Source organism: Taeniopygia guttata, chromosome 3 (assembly GCF_048771995.1).
Source record: "Taeniopygia guttata chromosome 3, bTaeGut7.mat, whole genome shotgun sequence".
In the NCBI taxonomy this organism is placed as follows: Eukaryota; Metazoa; Chordata; class Aves; order Passeriformes; family Estrildidae; genus Taeniopygia; species Taeniopygia guttata.
This window is the reverse complement of record NC_133027.1, coordinates 92,313,053-92,326,347: the sequence shown is the minus strand read 5'-3', so window position 1 is coordinate 92,326,347 and position 13,295 is coordinate 92,313,053.

Below are 13,295 nucleotides of genomic sequence, written 5' to 3'. Positions count from 1 at the left end.
TTCTAGCTAAGCTCTGGACAGCCACTAGAAGATGGGTTTCTTTGCTTTGCTTGTCGTGTCTCACATTTATAGCCGCTGCTCTTTCCAGCATCTCTTCATACACCAAACCTTCACATTGTGCTCCAGACCCATAAATGTGTCTCAACAGAAAAATTCAGCACTGGGCAGCCTGTTCTCCAGCACCCCTATGCTGCTCTGCACCTCTCCTTAGAAGGCTTTTTTTTACTGCAAAAATGAAGCTTGAAGAAAGGAGCTTTTCTAACAGAACCTTTTCATGCAAGTTTTCTCAGTGAAACACAAAGCATAGCTCATGTTCCTGTATGTGAGCATGAAAATTGCTGCACTAGGTTTTAAGTCTTTTCATCAAAGCAGTTTTTCCAGCATAGACTGTATTAATGAACATTAGTATAAAAGCAGATCTATTAAAAAGTTGTCTGCATTGTGTCAAAAATAAAATCAGCAATTTTCCAGCTTTCCCATCCCTTGTTGCATTTCAGGCACCTTCTAAATTTGCTCCATTTTTTTGTGTAGCCTTCTTTCAGGCCTGTGGTCACTGGAAGAAAGGACAGTGTAAGGAGATTTTCTTACAGCTTTGATAACTATGCAGCCAAATACTGAGCTGCAGAAGAGAATAACAGAGTAAAAATAATTGCATTAATTGAGCCTCAGGTAAAATTCAGTCCTACAGTGTTCTGTACAGGAATACTTCATAAAAGCAAATAAAACAGGACTCAGTGGGAAAAAACAAGTTTGTTCATCTCACAAAAATATATACCTCAGATTCACAAAGAAAAGTTCTATTCACAGTTCAGAAATCACCCAGGTTAGCCTTGAGCATTGAGAGCACAAATCAAGTTCTCTCTGCTCCCAGGGCACACACTCTTGAAACAGTTCTATCTAGAGGTTAACACAAAGCAACCTTGCACGTTTTTCTTAGGGCACCATCACAGTATGGCAAGTATGGGAAAAAGTGCTTTGGAGTGAAACAGACTGCAACTAAAATAAGGAAAAATCAACTTTGGTAAGCTGCCAAGTGACATCCCTGTCACGGTGATCTAGAGTACATTTGTTTTCCAGTAATACCACAACTGTAACCCCATCATCTGTAATTCCAACCCTTGGCTTTCAAGGACAGCCACACATCAAAGCAACCAACAGACACAGTGGTGGAGGAAGCTATTGAGCTACAAAGAGATGATAGACAAGCACATTTTCCGGGGATATTTTTCTGGGAGCTGAGGCTGCCCAGCTGAATACAATTTGACCCAGTAAGACCATGATCTGCAGTTTATAAACCATGCAAATGAGTTTCACAAACTTGCTCATCCATTCCAAATCTGCCCCTTGTGCCACAGGGGCTCCCAGTCTGTCCTTGTGCCTTTGACCTCGCACAAATACAGCTGTGTGTCAAGCACCATGGAAATGGGCTCCTTCTTACCCCCAACTCAGCAAAGTAGCCCCTCCCTGGGCTCCATGGGCAGCCATCGCTTCAAACTCTTTATTGTAAATAAACTATTCTGTACCTGTCACAGGTGAAAAGGAGAACAGAGGTTCAGGGGAAAAAAATTAGTCTGTAGTGAGCAACAATTTGAATTAGCTAAATATTGTGACAGACAATCTGCATATACACAAAGTGGTTTTTGTGTATTCAAACATCAGCTGCTGGAAAACAACAAAGTTTTATTTTCTACACAGGAGGAAGAATAGATAAACTTCCACATTCTGTTAAGTACCCCCATTATAGCATGAAAATAGCACAGCAAGAGTGAGTGTTTGTTTAAAACAGCTTAACTGCAACAGAACACCCAAATCTTCTTAGTTGATAATGGAAATGGTTTGGGTATGATTATCCATTTTAAACATATTTATGTCATACTTCAGAGAAAGGCAAAACTAATGTTAGAGCAAAAGAATACTTCAATGTACAATTATCTTGACTCTAGGAGCAAACAATATTCCTATTAAGACAACCACCTGGGGTTTAAATTTCACATTTGCTTGACTATTTTATTTTTTAAACAGGGTACCTCACAGGTATTGAGGAGCTGCATCAAAGAGATTTTATAGCTCTAAGGTGTAATGCTCAGAGCTGTTTTTCTTCCACTAATCCACCAAGCCTGATTCTCTGGGGGGCCAAAAGTGATGTCTTCAAGAACTGTATGGAAGTCTGGGGTGGTTTTGGTCTGATCAGCCTGCTAGTCCCATCACCATATTTCTCTCAGTTTAACTTACGTTTCTCCTCTTGCTAACATTTCTCAGTGGTCAGTGTGAAGGAAGCAGAATTAAAAAAAAACAAGTGACAAATCCCATGACAGCAACAGCCACACAGAAAAGTCATAATTTTCCTACACTCTGGAGCTTGCTATTTCCCCTCCTCATTTTCACAACTTCCCAAGCCTTTTTGCTGACATCCTTGCAGCGATCCAACACTCTCTGTGAGCAGATGGCGCCAAGCTCGGGAATCTTACACATGCACTGTTACATCAAGCCCTGTCTGACCTGAAGCTATTCCCAGAGATCTCATTGGCTCTCTTGGAATAAGCAGCAAATCCATCTTCAGAGATTTTAGGCTCTTGTATAGCCTGTAGCATTGTTTAGGCAAGAAGAAGAAAATGCATGAGCCAGATTTTCTTGGACTTTGTTGACAGGGTTTATCTCAACATCTTACCTTATTCAAAGTTTTAGAGAGAAAGCAGTTTATCTGCAAATTCCAAGCCTGCTGTTCCATTCAGTCCCCTGCCCTGAGAGTACAAGCTGGCTTTCTCCTCTCATTATTGCTAGAGGGATAAATTTTTCCTGTCCTCTACTTCCTTTCCAAGTTCTGTGCTCTTTCCCTCCTCTCTCCAAAACACAGAGAACATAATGATCTGATCTGTCCTTAGGTCCCACACTCTCTTCTAGCCTGGCCCTTGGATAGCAGCTTTCACAATATCAGCCATCACTGTGCAGGAAAAGATTTCATGGCTCCTTCAGCTGCTGTGTGTGAAAGGTATCCACAGGACACATCACCTGCAGCAAGGTCCATGTTTGCACATGGAAGAAAACTTCTGTTCATGACCCAATACAGCAAAGATGACTCTAAAACAGGCTCAACTGGAAGCTGAATTACTTCAGCACACCCCAACCAGGAATGAACCTGTAGATATCAGGGAAGTCCCTCCTTTGTTACCACAGCTTTGGATGGGACTGCAAATTTCCCCATCAAACACCAGCTCAGGCTGTGCATTTGCCCACATTTTTGCACAGAAGTCATCAAATGTAATGATTTTTAGTCTAGGCAGAAGAAAACGACCCCAGTCTGTTGCCACGCTTCAGTTAATGCCTTACCAGGGAAGCAGCCACAGACACACTTTGTTTGACCTGATGAGCTCTGACTAAAGTTTCGTGTGCCAGATAAATGTCTTGGCCTGGGTTTTATTGGCTGCACTGAAATGGAAGGGATGGGACGGTGGTGAAGCTCCACGCAGAGGGGCCTACACACACAGGAGGGGGTTAGAGGAGTTAGAACCTCTGCTTTGCAGGGGTGCCATTTGAATCTTCCTGCTGCTCCATGATTCCTGTGCCCCTGAACTCCTGAATGAGGGAAGGTTTTAGTCTCTACCACCTAAGTTTGCACTTTGTGACACAGAATCAAAAATTGGGCTGCACCACTATAGCAGGAGGTGCAAACTGATGCAGCATTTTGCAAAGAAGAGCAGAGAGGAGGAATCCAGAAATTCTGCTGGGGACAGTGTGCGTGTGCTTAGCACTGGTGGCGATGCATAAGAGTCCAGCAGCAGCTACCCCAGCACAGGCTTAACTCCTCTGGGAGGTTGGAGATGGGGAAAGAATCTTCCTGCTTGAATGAAGTTGTTGGAAAAGTTCAGGTGGAGATGAGAAGTCTGAAGAGCATCAGGTCTTACAGGAAAGAGAACAGAATCTTCTCCGAGACTCCGAACACCCAATTGGCACAGCAGGAAGAAAATTCAGAGCCTGTACTCAGTGGGTTGGGGAAAAAAGACTCCCGTGATGGAAAAGGCTGTAAATTGATGACTTCAGGCACCAGGAGGAAGGTTGCTGCTCTACTTTCAGGTCAGCAACTACAGAATAGATTTAGTGCCATAATGCTGACATCACGAGGGGCTGGGAAATGTTTTCTGAGCAGTGTTGGAGGCAACTGAGCCTAAATCATACAGTGGCACCAGAAGAGAGAGTGAAAGTGAGTGCTGAGTAACAGCAATGAGTGTCTCCCTGCTGGGGAAAAAGCTCTCACATATTCTTCTTTTAAATGGATGTGTCTCTGAAGTGCTTGAATACTAATCCATGCAGCATGGGGAACAAACAGGAGGAATTAGGAGCCTGTGTGCATTCCAGGGTTATGAACTCATTTGGATCACTGTCACACGGTGCCTACAGGCTCGTATGCCTGGAGGGCTTTGATGGATGGATATGGTTCTTCAGGCAGAACTGGCCAGAAGAGCAGGGATGGTTAACAGCTGAGTACAGTACTCTTAAAGGTCTTTTCCAAATGAAACAATTCTGTAATTCTACAATAGGGAAATTCATTTAATGTGAGAGAGAAGAGGAATGCATGAAGCTTTATTTTCAGGTGGATGATGAATCAGCTGAGAGTTAGGGGGTCATGTCCTGAGCACCCTGTTCTGGTTCACATTGCTTTGGGACTTGGCATAGTCTTCGGAGATGAACATTTGTCTAGGACAAAGGCCCTAGGCAGAAAATAAAGCTTCACCCCAAATATAGCAAATGTGAATTTTAACCTCCTTTTCTCCCCTTGATCCTAAGATTTTTCACTTATTTGACTCCTCTCTGCTCAGAAAGGGAGAAAATTAAAGCTGAAAGCAAGGACTCCAGGGGACTCATTAACTGTCCAAGCCTAGGCACAGAGTTCTGGAAATGATGGACAATAGATGTTAAATTAATCTCAGCATGTTCCTACACAATACAAAGGTGAGGCTGAGCATGTCATCCTTAACAACCATGCCATGTTCAAACAATTCTGTCCATTAACTACACAGATCACACGCAGGCCTCCCATTTCACAAAGGCTTTCAGAAGTCATTTTCGGTGGAATTTCCTGAGATCTTTCTAAGAGTCTCCTTTACCTACCAGGTGTCATCATGTAGCTAATGGGCCATAAGAGTTATTGAAAGGTTGTTCCTTGCTGCTTCAGGCTTGTCTTTTATGTGTATAATGTGTACATTTTGCAGGAAGCACACTACAGTAAAGCTAACTCTTCTCATCTAGAATGAAGCGGACGAGTCAGCTAACAAATCCAGAAATGTTCAAGTAAATATCTTCAACTAATGTCCTTTGGACAAAATAGACCAAATATGCCAATACAGACAAATTATATAAATTTCACATATTTTGGCAGGGAATCTGCGCTTGAAAAAATGAATCAAGATGGACAGATGGCCTTTGAATCCATGAGAGGCAGGGAAGGGGAGCTAATGGTAGGTATTTGGCACACAAATGACTACAACATTCACTACCCTGAGAGAAGATAGGCTTGCACATCTATATGTTCAGGTTCAGCAGGCCCTACCTAAAGTGACAGAGACTGGGAAGGACTTTCAAAGAGAAATAACTTTTTGTGCAACTTATTTCTTCTGGGCCCTGTCACAAAGACAAGACCTGGCCCACAAGAGCTCCCTTTTTCCTTTTTTAACAAACAGCCCAACAGAAGAGAAGGGCAGAGCACATCCAGTGAGAGCAACCACAGACAGCAGTCATTACTGACCACTTCTGTGCTGATGAGAAAGGTTCAAAGTCAAGCAGGGAAACAAGGGAAATGAGGTCAGTACCAGCAGGTACAGGACCAGGCATAGAGCTATCTAAAGCACAGCTCAAGAAATGAGCAAGAGAAAGAGTCTGAACTTAGGGCACCTTTCTGACAAAGTCTTTTCCCAATACCAAGATCCCAGGTTACATCTGCACTGTACTGGAGCCACTCCTGAGAACACCCATGGTCCCAGGAGGGGGGCAGAGGGTGCAGAGCCCATTTTGTTTGCTCAGGTCCTGGCAGAACCAGAAGAAAAAGAAAATAAGGACATGGATCATTTTAACTGTTGAACAGATAGGAGTCAGAATGGCTTGGCAGAGCTTAGAAGTGAACCCAGATCTCCTGAATCCTTATTCTGTGTCTGGCCCAGGAACTCTGCCACAACACTCAGGCACCTTATACACCTTAGGGGAAAAAAAAAAAAAAATGTGGTTCTTAAGAGAAGGTCAGGGAAAAGATTCATTTGTCTTGTCCCACCTCTTCCCGGATGGATGAAGTTATCCTTCTTCAACAGGGAAACCTATACTTTGAGAGTGCTTTGATGTTCCTTTTATTAATAATGGAGCAGAAAAAAAAGATGTGTGAGAACTGCAGAGAGAGAAGTCTGCAGGGCTGAAAGGACTAATTGGAGACAGATGGTCAGATATAGGCTCTTAAAAGCATGAAGATCAGCTAAGAACATCTGAAAACCTCTTGAAATTCTGAAAGAGGAAAATCACATATTTTAGTTCCATGAATCCCGCTAGAGTCTTCAGTAATAAAACCCAATGCAGCTCAGTAAACTCAAATGTGGTAACAACTGACACGAGACCACAGACTTTATGCTGACATACCTGTAGATGCTCTCAGCAAGAAACCTGTGAGAGATTCAGCTCCTCTTGTTATTCACTGCTTCACCCCACCATTGCCATCTTTGATTGCATGTTTATAACATCTGCCTAATCTCCCTTTACTTTCTCCTCTCAAGAACTCTGTTATCCTTCCCTATGACCACCACTCCCACTGCCTGATTCAAAGGGTCTGCCTGACATTCACACTTCTGCTCATTGCAGAAGGACTGGCAACAGGCCAGTATTGACTCCCCATCCAACAAGCATGTGAAGCATTCCCCAAGTGGATTAAGACTTGACTGCACAAACAGTGTGTGTGTAGGTTTTGATAGACCCAGTCAGCGACCCCATATCCTCCCTGTCACCCTTTTTGGTCTTGGGATCAAGTAGAAGTGCTGGATTGAGGCAACCCCATGGTCTGGGACAGATGACATGGATGGGACAGATGACTTACACCTCCAGAGGAAGATCTGATCTTCCTTCTCATCACCCAGCCACGCTGCTGCTCCACACAGACAACACCCCTGTGGGAATGACATTAAACAAGGGACCCCAGCATGAACGATCCTCATTTGCACTCAGTCTCTGAGCCAGTGCAGGGGAGGGCTGTAAGTGTTCCAGCAGGTGATGTGGGAAGTGTGGGGATGACCACATCCCCATTGTGATGCTGAGACACAGGGGAGCAGCTTCTCCACCAGCTCTGCTTCCCTGGCAATTGCCTGACATCCCCCTGTCAGCAGGAACCCCGGGGAGCTCAGACCTTCACTGCTGCAAGCAGCACTGATCTTTCATGCTGCAAATGGGACCATCAATCTCTGGCTAATACAGCTTGTTAAAACAGCAGCCATCACTTTGATGAAGCAGCACAGTGAGAATGTCGTTTCCTAGCTGCCACTTTTAGGGAGATAAGCCCAGAGATCTCAGATAACACAGATGTTACAGGAAACCTAAAACGCAGTGGACAAACCTCACCTTACTATCTCTGTCCATCCTCAAGGGTTCTTTTCCTCTTCCTTATATTCATTTGAATTTTCTCTACACATGCTACAATCACTCCTTCCTTCTCTCATGTTTTGTACAGGGGAATTTTACTCCTTCTACTCCGAAACAGCATCTGTTACATTTCTAAGTCAATACATCCCAGTGGAATTGTAACTCTTTGTGGCACATAAAACACACTGTGTGAAGTCCTAAATATGAGAAATATTGCTTTGAGGAAATAGTACCACAGCACAGATGAGGCTAAATCAGAGCAGAAGATATTTGCACACAGAGATAAAGTTGATCTTTACAGGGACATTGTGCCTGCCTGTTCGATGCTAATGCCTTTCCCATCCAATTTCTCTCCCCTATCTTTCCATCTTGAATGTTTTCCTTTTGTTTGAGGCTCCCTGCCATCAGGCTTCCAATATTGTGAATTTCTTCCCAAACACTGGTTATTTTTGAAGCTGTCGATGTGACACAGCTCTAAACTTTTTTCCTTTTGGGGTGGGGGTTAATCATTGAATTCAGATCTTTGCTATTAAAATCCATCAGACAACAAATGAAGCAAGGTAATGAGACAAGACTGTCACTTTGTGGGAAATCAATGTCATGGTGTTTTAGAAGCAAATTCCACTTTACAGTCACATTAAAAGAACAAATCTATCTAGGCCTCTCATTTCAGTGTTGATTTTGAGACATGCACCATCAAACACCAGCTATGCAGCTTGTGTGGAATATGAATACAAGCACACAATCTTATGTTTGGAAGAGATGGTGTTAGACTCCACTTCCCAAGACTTTTCAATGAAGCCTTCCTATTTTTTTGGAGCTTACCAGTCACATTCAAAGTAAATGGTCAGTGTTAAAGGTGGTTACACAGGTCAGTACTGTTATCTTGTACCACAACTACAGCAAGATGCTGAATCCTTCTTGGAAATGCCTGTCCTGCAGAAACCTGCAGTTCTTGTAAGATATCCCCCAGGAAAGCCATTATGATACCCTAAAACAGTGTTCTGGTGAGGAACAGCATTTTCTAAAGCTTATTCTAGGAGGTATCCTGTGAGCAGAAGTGCAATCCCATGGGCTTGAAGACACAAGAGGTTTTTCCTCACCAGCCTCTTTGCCAGGTTTCCATCTCCTGTGTGTCTCCACACAGCAAAGCCTGTATCTTAAAAATACAGATGCTCACAGAACACAGAACAACACAAAAAAAGAGCAGTGCCTTTACTGGCTCCCACATCACCAGCAGCACTCACATGAAAAAAACCAGCAGCCTCACCTAATTGCAGTCTACCTTGGTAGCACAGAGCTCCTTCTTCCTCTGCTACAGAATCAAGCACAAATATCCTTTAGATGTCCAGAGCAGAGGGGCAGGTCTTCTTTTGCTGTAGTTGCTTTGCTTGTTTAGTTTTTCCAAGCCAAATATTCAATAGGAGATCTCCTTTGTCTCAGGGTGTGGTTTTTGCAAGTCACCTTGGAAGTGAAGACTTTAGAGGTGGGTGTCTGCTCTCTACTCACCTGGAAACCTGCAGCCAGGCCCATCAGATGGGCTGCAAAAAACCCACAAAAGCTGTGGTGGTTATTAGCCATGGGGACTCCTGTTATGGGGGTCTAACAGCTGGGGTCAGGAATGGCAGCAGCACCAAGCACAAGGCTGGCCATTCCCTGCAGGGAATGTACAAGGGGATCTGGGTCTCCAGGTTCTGACGCAGACAAAAATACCTGGAGCTTCCTGTTAAAGAAGCTTTGCTTTGGCAGCTTTTAGAAAAGACCCTGTTGATTTGTTGGCTGTGAACTACAGTCATCAGCCCAAAGATGATAAAACATTCATAAGGACTGGAGGGCAGCTCTTTGTTGTGCAACACCAGCTGATTGAGTTAGTGTAAACACTGAGAAATACAGCTACCCCTCTGCAGTGAGATTTTTGGACCCATGCTTTGAATGAATCTCTTTGGAGAACATGCAGAATCATTTTAAAAACAAACCCGAACACCAGGACAAGAATTCAGTATCATTGCAGGAAAACCTCAAGGAAACTTTTTTCCCCTGGCAAGACCTCCTGAGTGCTCTCTGCTTAGGCACAGAAAGCAGGTAAACACATATCATCAAAGTGAGTGTGTGCCTTAGGATTAAACTCCAGGTGGAGTCCTGATCCTGTGAATTGCCTCATATAAGAAGGCTGCTGTCCCAGACCAGAGCCCATTGCAGGATCAGGACCTCTTTGCACAGCAAAATAACCTATTTCAGGGAGCAGACCCAGAGCACACTGTGTCACAGTTTGAGGACCCAGACACACAACATCCTCTCTGTTTCAGCAAATTGCTCTCAATGCCAACAATCCGAGGTCCTGCCCAACCCCATGCACCTTCTTAACTCTAAATGATGCTGGTTATTTTCCTAGCAAACATTCACAGGCTTCACACTTCCTTCACAAGGGCTTTGCCTTGCAGATGAGTTTAAATCAGCTTGCCACGGCCAATGGGTCGGATGAAACCCTGCTGTCCCCCTGGATTTCCCCGCTCTCAGCCCACCGCTGAAGTGGAACCTCTTTGGGCCAGATGCTGATGTTTTTATTCACAGCCATTTCCTCACCCCACAGCTCGCTAGAGGCGCAGTGTGATCTCCCCGTGCTTGGAGACTCGCAATGGAAACCCCGGTGCAGGGAAATGCCCAGAGGTGCGGGTGAAGCCCCGCACGGCTCAGGCAAGCAGAGCACCATTCCTGCCGGGCGGGCAGAGCGGGCTGAGCGCGGTGTGCGGCACCGTGCCCGCGCTGCCCTGCCTCTGTCCCTGTCCCTGTCCCTGTCCCTGTCCCTGTCCCTGTCCCTGCCCCTGTCCCTGTCCCTGTCCCTGCCCCTGTCCCTGTCCGTGTCCCTTTCCCTGTCCCTGCCCGCATCCCTGCCCGTGTCCCTGCCCACATCCCTGCCCCTGTCCCTGCCCGTGTCCCTGCCCGCATCCTTGCTCCTCTCCCTGCCCCTCTCCCTGCCCCTGCCCCAGTCCCTGCCCACATCCCTGCCCCTGGCCCTGCCCCTGTCCCTGCCAGTGTCGCTGCCCCTGTCCCGCCGCGGCTCTGGCCCGGCGCTGTCACGGTGCTGTCACGGCGTGCCCTCTGTCGTCGGCAGCTGCGAGTTTGTCACCTGCAGAGCCGCTAATGGCAGCAATTCCTGCTTTCCTGCCGCTGCCGTTCCTGCAGCCGCTGCAGCCCAATGCTCCTTTCCTGGCTGCCCAAACAGAGCAGCACCCACTGAGGAACCCCAGGAGTTTCCCTAAATTGGATTAGTGAACAGCAGCGAGCCAGAGCTGCTTGCTGAGCTGAAGGTCTGCATCCATCTCCCTCACAGGCTACTCTGCAATGTCTCCATGCTCAGCTCTGGTCTGGAAAACTCCTGTCCATCCTCTTCCATGCTCCTCTGAGGTGTGGTATGTTTGAATTGATAACTCTGTGTCACTCACACCTCACCAGCCTGACTTCCAAATTCAAAGTGAAAGCTGGAGGTGCCTAAGACACGACTCAGGATGTTGTTTTCTTCTTCCATGCTCTTTCCAGGAAGAGAAAGGCAGGCATCTTTCAAGAGCAAGCCACAGGGAAGGTATTACTAAAGAGGAGCCTCTGCCCTCCCTTTGGTCGGGCTCAGGGCAAGACTTTACAAATAAGCACCGGAACAAGTCTGGGTTTAGCATTTTAGCACCAAGAACATTCCTGGGGTTGTGGCTCCATTCTGTTCCAGGAAATAAGTGTCTTTTCAGGCCTACTGTACTAATGAAATAGAGTTGTCTAAGAACCACCATTATACCCATTTTCTCAGTCAGCGGAAACAGCACTTTACCCGTGCTATAAAGCTCACTTATGGCCCAAGAGAGCTGGAAGAGAACTTAAATTCTCCTCCCCTTGATTAAGCTTGAAAAGCTGGGTTCACTGTTTGTGGGAAGCATAGGATTTAAATAGGACTTCTTGCATTTCACACTTTCAGGCTTCCTGAACCCTACAGGAATCTTCCTTTTCTGCAGCAGACAACGTACACAGAACATGGTGCATGGACAGACACACACAGTCCCCCAGGTAGGGCTGTCCCTGTGGTTTGGCACGGGACAAGTGACAGCCCCAGGCAGCCTGACACATGGGACTTGCAAGATCCTGTGTGTCCCTGCACAGGAACCCCTGTGCAGGGGAGTAGAGACATGGGGTTACATGATTTGCAAATAAACACCTCTCTGCATTTTGGCGACCCCAATATGTACCTAACCACTGGCACTTTAATGGGCACTGTATAATTAGTGGGTAAAAATAACTTTAAGTCTATTACAGTGAAAATGGGAAGGGACTTTACTGTCTGGTAATTAAAATCTTATCCCTTTTGGTAGCATATGGAATCAAGGAACAGGCATTTTTGCTTAGGGTATAGAAACAAATTGCACAAGCAGTAACTGTGCTTTATCTCTTGGTAATGCACTATAAAAGATTCAGATCTAACTTTATAAAGGCAGCAGTAATCAAAAGCCAGCACAGACTCTTATCAAACATTTCAAATATGCTAATACTTATTGACCTTTTTTGTGTCTTTCCTTTTTTTTTTCTGAGATGTTTTACTTATTTTAATGGTCTGATGGTAAAATGGAGATCAAAATGTAGACAAAAATTACCCAGAGTTTCTCTTGAAGTTTGCTTAATGTGACTACCAAAAAGATCTGTGTGCACCATGTGCATATAGGTCAGAGTGAGTTTTGGGGTTTCATTATTCCCAGTGTGAATAGATCAAAATATGAAAAAGAAAACTGCAAAAGGGAAGGTAAAATTACAAGAGTGTTCCCAGAGCTGTGCTCATTTTTTATCAGGAAGCCACACCAGTTTCCCATTCCAAAGGCCTCAACACCATGCAACAACTCTTGCGGTGTTGGATAAGAAGGGGAAGGTCTGGCTGGGTTGGACCCACTGTTTGTCAACAAGGCTGAAACAGCCCCTGCACTTGGCCTTCCAGAATCCAAGGGTCATTCCATCTGTGCTTCTCATGGAGTGCTGCCATTCTGAGACCACCAGCAAAACCAGGAGATGAAAATGTTGGAGCAGGTCTGGAAGAGGCCAAGATGTTCAGAGGATTGGAGCACCTCTCCTGTGAAGACAGACTGAGAGAGCTGGCGTTGTTCAGCCTGGAGAAGAGAAGGCTCCAGGAAGATCTTCTAGCAGCCTTCCAGTACTGAAAGCGGGTCTGCAAGAGATCTGAAGGACTTTTGAAAAGGGGCGTGTAATGACAGGACCAGGAAGAATAACTCTAAATGGGAATAAAGTAGGTTTGGATAAACTGTTGGGAAGAAATACTTTCCAGTGAGGATGGTGAGACACTGGCACAGGTTGCCCAAAGCAGCTGGGATGTCCCATGTCCTATTCCTGGAAGTGTCAAGGTCAGGCTGGATGGGGCTTTAAGCAACATGGACTAGTGGAAAGTGTCCCTGCCCATGCCAGAAGGGTGAGAACTAGTTGATTTTTAATATCCCTTCAGACCCAAACCATTCCGTGATTCCATGATAGCAACATTTCTTTGAAACCACCTAATTTAAACCTTCTCAAATGCAATTTTACTTTTATTAAACAAAGCTTTGCACACTGATGGAAAGAGTCCAGAGCTTGCATTCATAAAGCTAAGTTATTGCTACCAATAAAAATAAATAGATAGCAATTACTGAGGAATTACATTTAGAGCAAAA